This window comes from Berghia stephanieae, chromosome 9, assembly GCF_034508935.2.
Source record: "Berghia stephanieae isolate SIO BIC M18660-M18661 chromosome 9, UCSD_Bste_1.3, whole genome shotgun sequence".
Lineage (NCBI taxonomy): Eukaryota > Metazoa > Mollusca > Gastropoda > Nudibranchia > Aeolidiidae > Berghia > Berghia stephanieae.
In genome coordinates this window covers 12,335,895-12,349,597 of record NC_088368.1, presented here as the reverse complement: position 1 = coordinate 12,349,597, position 13,703 = coordinate 12,335,895, and positions in this window count along the sequence as shown.

Genomic DNA, 13,703 nt, shown 5'->3' with positions numbered 1-13,703 from the left:
GCTGGAATTTGGATGAGACTTTTAGGTAATCTCAAGCTGAGTACACTGGTGATATGCTCTTGGAATCTACATCTATTCCCTTTTTGAGCCAATTCCCCTTTGTCTTACTTTTTGCCATCCTGTTCTTTTTACTGGTGCTGAAATGACCTAAATGTGTTGCGTGCACCTTAAAACCCTAAGTACAAAACAAACAGCTCTTGTTTTGTCTTCTATCCACTTGTGTATTTCCCAGGTTTGTTTCTGTATTTAACTTAGAATGCGAATATTTAGTCATATTCTGGCCGGGTTTAACATGGGTGTGGTTCCTAACCTCCCATAGTGGGCAGGAAGGTCACTTGACTTACTGTGTATTTTATACCCTATCAGAGACAGCGGTAGAGAAGCAAATCTTATAAAGTGGCAATAGGGTTTTAATAATAATAGCAAGCAGACGATGTGTATCATCTATGTCAGTTTGAGACAAGTCAGTAAACATCCTCTCGCTCATAATGTTTAAGTTAGTACAATCAATATTTGGCATGTGTTTTTAGCAGCATTCTATATCAGGTTGTTGTGCTGGGTGGGGATCCTGACCTCCCATAGCGGGCAGGGGGGTCCAAACTATGTCTTCTATCCCCTTATGTCTGTTTTCCGACATGCTATCTGTCTTTGTCTTGGAATGAGAATACTTAGGTTTTGTCCTGGCCCTGGCCGGAATCCTGACTGGGAGGGAAACAGTCAAATGCATAGTTATTGTTTTGAGAGATGATATTTTTTCCTTGTAAATCATCTCTCTGTTATGTATTATTATATTTATTTTTAATGTATAATGTAAGCATTTGAGTGTATTCCTCTTTGTTGGATTTTGTGCTTGTGTCCTGAGACTTATAGGTGATCTCAAACTAAGTACATTGGTGGTATGCTCTTGGAATCTACATCTGATCCCTATTTGTTCCCAGTTCCCCTTTGTCTTACTTTCTCTTGGGTGCTTTAATTGTAGTTCTAGAACTTTTTACTATCCCATTTTCTTCCTTCTTACTGGCGCTGATATAACCTAAATGTGTTGCAAGCGCCTTAAAAACAAACAAACAAAACAGGTTGTTGTGTATTTTATTTAAACACATACCATCCATACACAAATGCCTGTTTGAGTTTGCCGACTTGACATTTAACACCCGCATACGGAAGGAGACCCTAAGTTTCATGTCGCCATCATTTAACTCACTCAATCCTAGAGATTTTTTCTACTTTTCAAAATGTATTGAAAATGAACATGTGCATACAGTCCAGTCCAGATAATTCGAAATCTGATTAACCGAATTTCTTTTAAATCGAAGAAAATACGATGTAATGAATTATTTTCTTCTTTTTCTATATAAAATATTCATGGTTAATTCGAATTCGAACAGTCGTTATTCTCTTTATTCGAAGTGCAAGTGCTTGCCCATCACTAAAAAAAAAAAAATCTCTGGAAGGTCATAACGAACTGCTTGTTCTCCGTATCCACCCTCCCACACCTTTTAATGACTGAGCTGACTAATAATAATAATAACTAGACCCCTGAGGCATGTAATGGCGTGTTGTTCCCTCTCCGTCCCACCCGCCCTCTCTCTTCTTTCTCTAAATTGACCAGCTGTCTCGCGTCATCCCTCTCTCCTTCTCGCGCTCTCATCACTAAGACTAACTTGTGGTCTGCTGGCCGCTGGCTAACAAAGGGGGTTGGTTATAAATAGATCTAACACACAGTGATAACCACAAGCTGACCAACTGAGTAATATAACCCTGATACCTGGAGTCAAGTTATTTCCCTTGTTTGGAGACAAATCGAATTCTGATAAATAGAAGTCATTTGCTTTTCCCACCCAGTTCGAATTATCAGGACTGCACTGTAGATATATTTTTTTTTCAACTACCATTAACATGCAAAAACTAAAAACATTGGCTTTGATGCTACGCCTATAATTAATTTGTCTCGTAAAAATGTAATAAATAGGCATGGGGTACAAGTAACCCGGGTGCACTACGGATATATTCAGTGTTCGGGTTGAATGAGTTAAGTCTCCATGCCTATATTATTATCTGTCTACCTGGTTTTGTCTTTTCCCTGTGCAGGGTCCTTGGAGGGGAGGGAAATGGTCAAATGTGTTATAGTTTTGGGAGTTGTTATTTCTTTTAGTTATTAATCATCTCTTTATGTATTGTTATATTCGTTTATAATACATAAGTATTTGAGTGTGCTCCTCTTAGTTGGATCCTGTGCTTGTATCTGGATGAGACATTTAAGTGATCTCAATTAAGCACACTGATGATGTCCTCTTGGAATCTAGATCAAGATCTGTTCCCTATTTGTACCATTCCCCGTTGTCTTACTCTTACTTTTCTCATGTTTTAATTGTAAATCCATAATTCTTATTACTGTCCCGTTTTCTTCCTTTATACTGGCGCTGAAATAACATTAATGTGTCGCAAACACCATAAAACATTTTAAAACAATCCTTGTGAAACAAATTTGTTTGGTGAGTTGAGTGTGTTCCTGGTGGAATCCATTACTTGCGTCTTTAAAGTGATCTAAACTAAGTGCACAGATAGTGTGCTGTTGGAATCAACTTCTGTTCCATATATTAGTATTGGAACTAGTCCCCTTTCAGTTTTTCTCGGGTCCTGTGATGCCATAACTCTGGTTTCACCGAAAAAGCAGGTCTGGAGCAAAAATTCGGTAAATTCCGGTGAGGTTATATTATCCCAAGGATGTCCCCCTGATGTGGTACATCATCATCACAACCACCACCACGTCATTATAGTTACCATTACTACTACAACCACCATCAGCATCACTACCACTGCTACAACAACACATCGTTACTACTACAACCACACCACCTTATTATATTATAATGACTAACACTAACAATGTGCGGCATTCGCTTTCGGATCGGAAGGTCCTGGCTTCGAGCCTCGCTCAGCGCATAGTTGAGTCCTTGGAAAAGGCTCTTTACTACTTTACTCATATTCTGTCACCGTACTCGGGTGTAAGATGAGTATCTGGCCGTTAGCAGCATTGTCTTGAGTCGGAAATAATTGAAATACCGCCTAACAGGCGTCATGTTTCGTTCTACTTGTTATGTGTTGCTGTTGGTCAGGGACCCCTTGTAAAGCACTTTGAGCACGGTTGGTGGATATTGCGCTATATAAATGCTCTAGGTTTTTTGTTTTGGTTTTATGACTAACAAAACAACAACCACCATCACTGCCACTATTACTACAACCACCACTGCATCATCATCACTACCTCTACTTACAGTAGTAGTGGAGACTCCATCAACCACCGCATTATCATCACTACCTCCACTAATACGACAACCACCACCGCATCATCATCACTACCACCACTAATACGACAACCACCACCGCATCATCATCACTACCACCACTAATACGACAACCACCACCGCATCATCATCATCACTACTTCTACTACAACCACCACTGCATCATCACTACTTCTACTACAACCACCACCGCATCATCATCATCACTACTTCTACTACAACCACCACCGCATCATCATCACTACCACCACTAATACGACAACCCCCACCGCATCATCATCACTACCACCACTAATATGACAACCACCACCGCATCATCATCACTACCACCACTAATACGACAACCACCACCGCATCATCATCACTACCTCTACTTACAGTAGTAGTGGAGACTCCATCAACCACCGCATTATCATCACTACCTCCACTAATACGACAACCACCACCGCATCATCATCACTACCACCACTAATACGACAACCCCCACTGCATCATCATCACTACCACCACTAATACGACAACCCCCACCACATCATCATCACTACCACCACTAATACGACAACCACCACCGCATCATCATCACTACCACCACTAATACGACAACCACCACCACATCATCATCATCACTACTTCTACTACAACCACCACCGCATCATCACTACTTCTACTACTACTACTACAACCACCGCATCATCATCACGACTACAACCACCGCCACATCATCATCACAACCACTACTACTACTACTACAACCACTGCTGCATCATCATTACTACAACCACCACATCATCATCGCTACCACTTCTATTTTAATTACAACCACTACCACATCATCACCACTACGAACAACCACCTCATCATCACGACCACTACTACTACATCCACCACCTCACTACCACTACAAAAACATCTCACCATCACTACCACTACAAAAACAATCATCACTTCCACTGCTACTACAACCACCACCACATCATCTCTACTACTACTACTACAACTATTACTGCTGCTACTACACACTACATACAGCCACCATCACATCAACATCATACCAATACTGCTACAACCGTCACCACCACCACAACATCAGCACTACCAATACTACTACAACCAAGACCACGTCAGCATCATTGCCATTATCATTAGTACTACAACCACTACCACCACAACGTTATCATTACCACTGCTATTACTATTGTCAATAATAATTATTGTAATCATCACTTGCAATACTTTTCATGACCATATGGGTATATTACTATTTATTACAGAACTCGTTGAATCACCAATGTTGTCCAAGTGAGCAAATTGGGGGTTAATAATCTTGCTCAGGAAAAAAAACGATAGTGCCCGAAGAGGGGCTCGACCCAGGACATTCCGGATCACAGTAGAACTACAATGCCTTAACCACTCGGCCATTTCGTCCCCATCACTTACCACATAATAAAAAAATACAATACACCTTGCCGCTGATTCACCGACGGCACTGAGACATAAGAAATTAAGGAGCAGGCACCGGTGTAAGATAAAGATCTGAACAAGTGTGTTTGAAAGGTGCCAGTGCCAGACAAAGCGAGAAAGAAAAATACAAGTAAAAATAAACATCCCAAAAAATCAGTCAACCTCAACTGATGAGGGAATACATGGAGCAACTCATTCCCCTCATCTTTGCTTTTGTGTGTGTGTGGGTGTGTGTGTTTATTTCAACCCTTGGTAGTTGGTAGTGTGTATTAGTATAATATTATTGTTGCAATAATTCCATCCTTAATTCATCCAATTAGATCTATGTACTTGCTGTCACTCATCAAAAGAGCAGTAACAGAAGTAGATTAGTACTGATGAGGCTAGAAGAAAAGCAAAACGCAATCACAACGGGGGGATTTTGCGTGATGAGTAAAGTAATGGATAATGAATGTCAATGGGCCTATCTAAAGGTGCATTTTTTTATTATTTCACCAGCACTTTTGGTAAATATCATAGGTGTAGTGCTCTTTCCGCATATATAGTCTACACTCTAAAAGTCAACTCCAATATCAGGATTCCACTGTATTGATAAATTAAGATACGGTCAAATACGGTAAAAAAAATCTCTTAATAAGCAAGATTAAGGTTTAAAATGTTTGGACATTGGTTATTTTGATTCATCTGTTTTTGAACAAGGCAAAAAAAAAAAAAAAAAAAAAACCACGTCAGACTCTCCCAAGTGTCACAATAATATTATGTAAACAATTGTATCGGCCTCGCCCCAATACATCCAAATATCACAATAACACTACACGTAAACAACATTATCGACCCAGAAAACGAATTCAGTGGTCACAGATTGTAAGTCTTCCATAATATGACATAGTGTCGACTATATGGTGTGTAATTGGAATTTTACAAATGTACACACATGATGTATCATTGGTCTTCTATTTAGAAGAAAAGAAAAAAAATTACTCCACCAAACAACGGCTGTCACCATTACCACCGTCACCGCCTTTAACGTCAGCTCCACTAACCACCACAATCATCATCGTCATCATCATCATCTGAAATTTGAGGATTTATTTGTAAAATCTCCCTGAAATTTGAAATTGAAGGTAGGCACGCCTGCATACTGCATTGTATTTTGTACAGTCCTGCAAAACATGTATGGCATCCTGCTTCCCCTCGCCACATTTACAAATGTCTGTTTCTCCAATACTTTGAATGTGTGATGTCGGAGATGATTATGTCCGTAGCAAAGCCTGAAAATAGCAATTTGTTAGCAATTTGTTGATCTTGTCTTCTGAGTTGTTTTATGGTTTCATTTTTCATATATTCCGGGGGCTTCTTGTTCCATGAGGTTTTTGGCCTTGATTAGGATTTGATCTCACCAATTTCATACCTGTTGTCTTCTTGAGGCTGGTTTGTTCCCAATTTAGACAGGGTGTCAGGGATTTCATTTCCTATGATGCCACAATAACTAGGGACATCGACCATTATATTACTACCTCTGGGATTAAAACGTTTATGCAACTGTGAACCACTAATTGAGCTTTTATATAGCGCAATATCCACAAAACGTGCTCAAAGCGCTTTACAAGGGGTCCCTGTTCAACAGCAATACTTAACATATAGGACAGGACATGACGCCTGTTTGGCGATATTACATTTTTTTTTTCAGACAAAGACACGCTGTTTGGGGGCCAGATACTCATTTTACACCTGAGTGCGATGGGAGAATATGAGTAAAGAGCCTTCTCCAAGGACTCAACTATGCCCCGAACGAGGCTCGAACCCGGGACCTTCCGATCCGAAAGCGAGTGTCATACCACTAATGGTGACATCACCGTCATTCCCAGCATCAGTACTACCACAGCTACCACATCTTCATCCCTACTAGTAGTACCTACTACCACAACCGCAACCATCACGATTCCCACTACCGCATAATCATTATCAACACTACCACAACCACCACATTATCATTATCCCAACCATCATTACTACCACAACCATCATCATTCCTACTACAACTACAACATATAGATGCTGTAAGATTGGCTAATAAATAATAACGTGAAGTTGAATGTAGTAAGCTTCAATTTAATTACAAAAACGGATCAAATGAACGTTATTTATTTATTTATTTCTTCGAGCTTCGAGCAGCAACATTTACACTAAGCTTGGCTAAGAAACTCACAATATTGCCATCCGGAAATATAACGGACCAACGCACAAAACTACGTGTCACCTTGAACGTTTATAGTATAGTCGGACTGATACATTTTTAGTGAGAATTACTGATAAACAGGGATAGGATAAAATAAATATATAAATTTAAAAAACAATAGCAAAGACTTTGTGACGTTGGAGACTAAAATGATAGAGACACGAAACTTATGGGCTCCTTCCGTGTGTGGGTGTTCAATGTCAAGTCGGTAACCACGGCATTTGTGTATTGATGGTATGTGTTTAAATAAAACACACACCATTTCTTTCCACTATAGATAATGTGCGCTTGGCTGGCTAAGAAGCTCACAACATTGCCATCCGGAAGTAGTACGGACAAACACACCTTAAACGTTTATAATTTATAGTCTGGTTAATACAGTTTAGTGAGAATTACTCATAAACGCGGATGGCAAAAAAAAAAAAAAAAAACGTAACAGAGACCTGAGTATCGTCAACTTCATTCTATCTATATCAGTCATACGAATACACCAAATTTTATAGTCTGGGAGAATTTAGTGAAGAAATCACATCTGAATATATAGATAGTTCGAAGATGACGTCACTCAGGCCTTTGTTATTGTTTTTGCCATCCGCGTTTGTGAGTTGTTCTCACTAAACTGTATTAACCAGACTATAAAAGTTCATGGCTACACAGAGTTTGTGTGTTGGTCCGTTATACTTCCGGATGGCAATGTTGTGAACTCCTTGGCCAAGCGCATTCTATCTATATTGAAAGCTGCTAAAACAAATGCCAAATTTCAATTTATTACGCAGAACATTATAAACGAGGGGATGTTTACCGTCTTCATTCGATCTGCCACTGCCATAGATATGCATCGTCTGCTTTTATTAAAACCCTATTGCCACGTCAGAAATTCTGTGTCTCGAAATCGCTGTCTCCGGTCGGTGACGTCAACTTCGTTTTATTGGCATAGCGTCAGGCTGTCACTGTCACATAGGCTCAAGCCTTTGGTCAGGCAAACTGTTTTTATAGATAGTATGCGCTTGTCTAAGAAGCTCACAACATTGCCATCCGGAAGTATAACGGACCAACACACAAAACTATGTGTAATCATGAACTTTTATAGTCTGGTTAATACACTATAGTGAGAATCACTCACAAACGCGGATGGCAATATACAATAACAAAGGCTTGAGTGACGTCAACTGCATACTATCTATAGGGCCCTATCCCTTCTTCCTAAAATCCAGTAGTCATCGCTTTTCTACACTCTACTCTGCCCAGGAGAGCTGAAAAGCGTGCAGCAATCTGATATGTGAAGGGGGGCAATCCTTGCTGACTCGAAGAACGACAATAAATCACGGATTATCTCCTCTGATACGTGTTCACATAATAGATTTCAAAAATAAAAATTCTGACAAGTTTATTAACTATCCAATTGGACGACCAATGCTTGTCTGGATTTTAAGAAGTAGAAGAAGAAGTAGTAGTTCTACTCGGACCAATGTCTTGAATCCTTCACAAGATTGGCTATGTGGTCTAGTGGTATGACACTCGCTTTCGGATCGGAAGGTCCTGGGTTCGAGCCTCGCTCGACGCATAGTTGAGTCCTTGGAAAAGACTCTTTACTCACATTCTCTCACCGTACTCAGGTGTAAAATGAGTACCTGGCAGTTAACAGCGTTGTCTTTGTCCGAAAAATTGTAATATCGCCTTACAGTCTCGTACTACATGTTAAATGTTGCTGTTGACCAGGGACCCCTTGTAAAGCGCTTTGAGCACGTTAAGTGGATATCGCGTTATATAAAAGCTAAAAAAATCGCGATTTCTTGGAGAGCCAGCCATTTCTTGCCTTCAAATTCAACTGAAACTTCTGTAATCTACTTCATTCCAACATAATACCAGATTGACACGGTGAGTCACAAATACACCGACTCAAAGTGTTTTACAAGGGCCCCCAGTCCTAAGACAACAGCAACACGTAACATGTAGGTCGAGACAAGGCACGTGTTAGAGGATTTTGTAATTTTTTTTTCTTCAGCAGACTTGAGCTTGAGCTTTTATATAGCGCAATATCCACTTAATGTGCTCAAGGCGGTTTACAAGGGGTCCCTGACCAACAGCAACATATGTAGAACGAGACATGACGTTTTTAGGCGATATTAAATTTTATCCGACAGGGACAACGCTGTTAACGGCCAGGTACTCATTTTACACCTGAGTACTGTGAGAGAATATGAGTAAAAAGCCTTTTTCCAAGGACTCAACTACGCGTCGATCGAGTCTCGAATTCAGGACCTTCCGATCCGAAAGCCCCAAAGCGAGTGTCATACCACTAGACCACATAATCACACAACGTTGTTACCGACCTGGTACCCATTTTACACCTGAGTGGAGTGTGTAGGTCACACAATATCAAATAGTATGTGATCCATCGCATCACAGCGATGTTTGGTTGAGATGGTTTAGATGGTGATTGTGATAGCATTGGATTTATAGTCAGGAATGGGAGACTCGTGCCGACATTAAAAAAAAAAATAAAATTAAGAAGTAGTCCGTCAGAGCCCTGATGTCCACGGAGCCGGAGTTAATCCAGGATGGTGTAGCGTGAAACGGACGACAGCAATACAGAAATTGGATTCAATAGTCTGATGTCACGTCGCCAAGCAACGGCGGCCATCGTGGTTCTAAACAAAGCAAATCGGTCCTTTTTATTCTTCATGCTGGCTAGAACTTTTCATATTTCTTGTGATCAGAATGTGTAAAAGTCAAAACATGATCAGATTTATAATGGTTTTTTTTCTTCCTCTGGATACGCTTTTATGCTCGTCGGAGAAATATTTCGTAAGGGCGTTCACCATTGTTCCGATAGTTTAGAGCCAGTTACTAAGTTACCATGCGTCATTACGAGGGAAGTGACTGTTGGAAGCGTATTGTTGTGCTTCCTTTTCTGGGTGGGGTTCCTGACCTCCCAAAGTGGGCAGGGAGGCACTTACTGTGTTTTCTATCCTCCTACATCTGTTTTCCAACATGCTTTCTGTCTTTGTCTTGGAATGAGATTACTTGGTTTTGTCCTGGCCCTGGCCGGATACCCTAGCTGGGAGGGAAACAGTCAAATGTATTGTTAGAGTTTTGGGAGATGATAGTTTTTGACTTGTAATTCATCCCTGAAACAAAATAATGTCGGCACAAGTCTCAAATTTATGACAGGAAGAGGAAGAGGAAGAAGAAGAAGAAGAAGAAGAAGAAGAAGAAGAAGAAGAAGAAGAAGAAGAAGAAGAAGAAGAAGAAGAAGAAGATGAAGAAGAAGAAGAAGAAGAAGAAGAAGAAGAATGAGGAGGAGGAGGAGGAGGAGGAGGAGGAAGAGGAGGAGGAGGAGGAGGAGGAGGATGTCACGTTCCTGTAGAACGAGCTTAAGTCTCAATGGTAAATTTCCTTTAGGCGGCCATGAGTTGTTATTTTTCAAACCTTTTGCTATGCTATCTTGTGATGACAACACCTCTCAGTCGTCACATGAATACTACTCACCATGGTTATATAAACCCATGGCAGGCCGCAAAACGTCACTTGCTATTCTTCGCACAATGCAGGGTTGATTGTGTGAATAAGTTCGGGGCCAGAAAATAGCAAGGCATAGTGCAGGCTACTGTACTGTGTAAGTCCTTACACGGGTGATCAAAAACATAAAATCATAGTACAGAGAAGGCAAATCTGTTACTAATATGTCCCAATAAAGTATAACAGCGAGAAGGCCGAAGCTTTGTTATACAGGCCGGTAAAGAATAAAACAAATATAACACAGGAGACCAAACACTGTGTTATAAAATATCAAAAGCTGGTTGATTCCGTGACGAATGAAAAAGCGACATATGTCGTAATATCAAATCTCAATAAAAGAGTGTGACAATAAAAAGGTGCCGTTAACGATTGAGTCGATCAAATCTCTATCCACACCCAAAAGGATAGTGCTAAGTCTTGTACGTAAAAAAAATTATTTGTTGGGCCGTTATCGTTTCAGAGTGAAGAAATATCTACACATCTTCACGAAAGGTCAGAACGACGCTGTGTCAAGATTGCAGAGGAGCAAACCCGAGACGACAACAAGACAAGTTTGTTTGTGTGTATTGTATTGTCTTTATATGTTACTGAATAGGTACGTTTTGGTCGTCAAACCTTCATTTTATTTTCGACATTTTCCTTATTTTTTAAATTAAAATTATTATAATTTAATTAAAACAGCAGACTTGTTTAATAATTTAGAGCTATACTTTTGTGGGGATCTTTTGTAAAAGAATTAGTCCGATTGTGGTTGAAAATATCTTTATATTCTAATGTCACAAAATCAGTGACAGAGGAGGAGGAGGAGGAAGAGGAGGAGGAGGAGGAGAAGAAGAAGAAGGAGAAGATGAAAAAGAAGAAGAAGAAGAGGAGGAGGAGGAGGAGGAGAAGGAGAAGGAGGATGAAGGATGGGGAATGGAGAAGAGAAGAAGAAGAAGAAGCGGAGGAGGAGGAGGAGGAGAAGAAGAAGAAGAAGAAGAAGAAGAAGAAGAAGAAGAAGAAGAAGAAGAAGAAGAAGGAGGAGGAGGAGGAGGAGGAGGAGGAGGAGGAGGAGGAGGAGGAGGAGACTCCAATTATAACTATATTAACCGTTCTGAAATAAAACGTTCACAAATATGTTTTGTTCGATTGGGGCTTGGTGACATAGGCCGTTGACCCAGGCGTGGGTAAGAAGGTGTCTAAACACGGGGTGGTTTGCACTCAAAATCTTAAAAGGTAAATGACATGAGCCATGACGCGGCAAAAACAAGAAACTTACACTTGTGTGTGTGAATGTATTTGTGTTTGCGTACTTGTGTGGGTATGTGTGTGTGTGTGTGTGTGTGTGGGAGAGAGAGAGATAGAGAGATAGAGACACACACACACACACACAGAGAGAGAGAGAGAGAGAGAGAGAGAGAGAGAGAGAGAGAGAATAGGATGTTCTTTTTATATAATGACGGTGTACATTTAGTTTAGCGCATTCTATGCAATTGCATCACAAAGCGCTCATATATATATATATATATATATATATATATATATATATATATATATATGTGTGTGTGTGTGTGTGTGTGTGTATGTGTGTGTGTGTGTTTGCGCGCGAGTGCGGAAAGGAGAAACACACTTAGAAAATGAGACACACATAGGAAAAGAGGGAGAGTGAAAGATAAATAGAGAGAGAGAGAGAGAGAGAGAGAGAGAGAGAGAGAGAGAGAGAGAGAGAGAGAGAGAGAGAAGGCGGAAAGATATGATGACGAAGAAAATAGAGGTAGGGACAATGCGTGGGTAAGGTGGGGGAGTTCCACACCCAACTTTTTCAGTTTATTGTCATAAAGTTTATATTGTTGAGGTGAACAGTGAACACACAAACAGAATACAAATATCCCACAGCCATTCACACGTGGATTCTGCACAAATAACATTTTTTAAAAAGGAACAACGCTTCATAGATTCCAAATTTTCTCTTTATTCGCATATTCACCATTTTGGGGTGAGTCCATATCCATCACAACAAACATGCAACAACGAAATTGAAGAAATCAGGAACAATAATTAACGTCTGAAATGAACACAACCATCTTTGTGGACTATGGCGTGATACCAATAGGCCAAGTCGGGGGTCCTGATAGCTCAGTTGGTAGAGCACTCGCTTCACAATCAAAAGGTCGGAGATCGGTCCTGGGTTTTGAGTTAAGCAATAAGTATCTTCTCCCATTCTGCTGTATCGTTTTTGACTGTTCACGGACTGTTCCCCAGTTTAGGTTGTATAATTTGGCTGCCCATTTTAGCCCATCCCTCCAGATGTAACGAGATCGACCGCTTTCGCCATATCTGCATGATCAGATAACGCCGTCTTTTCTTGTAGTTCATCACCATGATTAGCCAATCTCTATAGAAAAAAAAAAAGAGAATAATATGAACAGAAAACCCTTCTAGATCCAGCTTTAAAGCATGGGCATACATAAGTATCATCATTTAGGCCCACAATAAGACTTATTATTCAAACAGTATTAATAGGCTACACACTTCCAAGTCTTTTGAATGATGTGCTTTTCTAAGAAAAACAATAGTAAACTATGTCGGGGCAATTCCACACCTGCTTTGTGGAATTGCCCCAATACAACAACAAAAAACATAGATAAGGATAAAACTATTTCCTTGACATGATAGCTGGGGCCTCTAAGAGTAAAATAACACCATTGACATAGGATATTGGTTAAATATTTTCACAAAAAGAGACACGAGAAATTTGAAGAAACCCGTAGGGTGTGGAATTTCCCTGACCGTTATGAATCTAAAATAGGCACAGCATCTTACTTAAGGCACCTGGAACAGGTTTTTGGGAAAATGTTACCTATCCGATGAATGACTAAGCATTTCTAGCTTGAGCTTCAAGCATTTAACAACATTTTGCCATATTTGAAAACCACGAGTGTTGCACTTACGTACCTTCAACGGGCTTGTAAACACTTGTAAAATTGTCAGAATTCAAAAGTTGTAAATGTGGCTGCTTCTTGTGTTAAAACAGGAAATAGCAATCAAAAGTAGTTAAAACTTTGAACAGTTTCCAATGGTTATTTTTTTCATTCTTTCTGCGAAGAATTAGATATAATATATGTGGGTGTTGAATTCCCCCCACCTTACCCTATATGTGTAAGCGTGTGTGTGTATGTATGTGTTGGTATGTA